Source organism: Anopheles ziemanni, chromosome 3, assembly GCF_943734765.1.
Source record: "Anopheles ziemanni chromosome 3, idAnoZiCoDA_A2_x.2, whole genome shotgun sequence".
In the NCBI taxonomy this organism is placed as follows: Eukaryota; Metazoa; Arthropoda; class Insecta; order Diptera; family Culicidae; genus Anopheles; species Anopheles ziemanni.
In genome coordinates this window covers 62,385,270-62,387,643 of record NC_080706.1, presented here as the reverse complement: position 1 = coordinate 62,387,643, position 2,374 = coordinate 62,385,270, and positions in this window count along the sequence as shown.

Below are 2,374 nucleotides of genomic sequence, written 5' to 3'. Positions count from 1 at the left end.
TCGGGATTGACCGTACGAATACGAATGCTGGAATTTTGGTGGTTAGTGGCGGTTTGGATCGTTCCAGAATGGCGAAAATTTGACCGGAGCCGGGCTCCATACTCCTGACCGGAAACCGGTTTCCTGGTGGTACTTCCGTCTAAAGCCTGATTATGTTATCCGGATGCTACTACAAGTTATGCAAGTATAAATTGGATGAAATATTCTACGGATGGTACGAATGTGTTTGCGTACAGTTGCTAGTTAAGCTATTTGATTTTCATTTATTTAATGGTCTTTGTTGATCGTGACACGAATTCAACAAAATAATGTGTTAACTTGTCAGAAGGATTATTACAAACATTTCACTCATGTTTTGTTCTGTTACTTTTTTTTATCTTTATGTTACTAGCATTTTTACCTCGTGACGACAACTCTATTGTTATATTGTGTTTTACAATCACAGGAAGGTGAAAGTGGCATCACAGAAACTTCTGTAGAGTTGGTCGGCGGCATGCGTGTACAAAAAGGAGCCGCCCAGTTTTTGCACGTCTGATCACGAACAACTAGCGGCGATGCGTCGTTGTCGGATCTTCGGGCCATTTTTGCACTTGGTTATTGTAGTTTTTTGCTGCCTGTTTGGCGTGAATTCTGCCCATGATACTCATATCGCCACCGACGGCTATGTTTATCTAAACGGAAGTTAAGGAGGGTGTCTGTGGCGTAAACAGAGTTGAAGTTCATTCGCTTCAGCAGGGTGTTATCATCTTGCTGTGCCTGGCGGATCCTTAACGAAGAGTTTCTCTCGCTTTACCTTACGGCCTTTATATTAAACCATAATCAACGTAATTATTAATGTGTCTAGGTATCTAATGAGTATTCTCCATACCATTTGGAAGATAAATGCGCTGCTATATTAAAACATACAGTAGTTAAAGCCATACACAACCACACCATTTGAAAAATTAAAACAATATAGTGCGCGTTGGTTTTCTTTGGTTTGCAATGTACCATAAAACTAAACTTGTATATCAACTACGATAAAACCTTAGTAATTTGAACACATTCGTTGAACTATTCCATGTTTGTAAACACGCGAAGATTTTTCCTGCAAACTTACCGAAGAATGATTTTAACAGATGACACTTTGATTTATTTTAAAAACATGTTATGGGTTGCGTTCAATAATCCACTGTGGGAGTAAAAAATTTGACACCCTAAAAATGGCCACGAGTTTCGATTTCCAAAAATGGTTATCGACATTTCTATCTCCAAAACCCCTACCCTATCGGGTGATATTCAAATCCTTTGTCTTTCGAATCGCGTCGATGACATGGCTCACGCTCATTACTCACGTGACGTTTACTCCGCAGATCAGTCGCGCGCTTCCCAATTTACATATTGCTTACTGTTTTATGTCGAAAGCCTCGGCGTACGGCTACGGCTGAAAATAAAACGGCACAGTAAAACGCACGCATATAGGAATAGACACACGGCATCCTCCAGAGCCGACACAGGCATACGTTTCGGCACTATGTCTAATGAAAAGAAGTATAAGTTTCACCATACCATGGGCTCGGAGGACCCATTTGTTTGCAAATTGAGTGAACACACCAGAAATGGAAATGTAGAGAGCAATTCGAAATATATTCATTCTGGCTGAAATTGATCGCAAAATAAAATTAAACATGCTATCCCTTTGTTATCACCATCGACGAACTTTTCATCTAAGTTATTTGTTTGGGCAAATAAAAATTGTGTGCTATTTGCATTAGTATAATCCTATTTCAGTAAAGCGTGTCAATTATTTTTTTATGCTTGTATTTATAAAGTTGCTTCTTAGTCATCTGTCGTTTGCAAACACCATATATCTACGAAATTTAACTGTTTTATTTTCTTTCAAGCTATATGTCGTTATAATAAGTTCTATTGCAAACTTTCAATGCACAAAAAAAACATTTGTGTTGTAAACTCTGTCCACCTGTATAAAAATGAAAGAGTCGTTTGGTAACTCTTACATATCTTTCAATCGTGCAGGTTATTTGTATCTAAGATCATCATTTAATCAGAGTTCGTTTTGACCAAGTCCAATTTCCCAAACATTTAATCCATTGATAAAAAAACTTAATGACAATTCGCGTAACGTAAATAATTTTGTTGTTATTGACTGTTCAAACCTTTTATAACTTCTTTTTGATTTCCATTCCAAATCAACAGGAAAATCGGTTTGGTATTTAAGTCATCAGAATTCGTTTGGGCATTTTAAATTATTCAATAATAACGATAGTCTATACTCCGCGGGTTCTTCTCATGCCGTGCTGAATCAAATGCTTCGTCATTGCGCTGCTAGATTTTGTGTGACGGCTTCATTTCGAATGTTTAGAATATTTGTCAC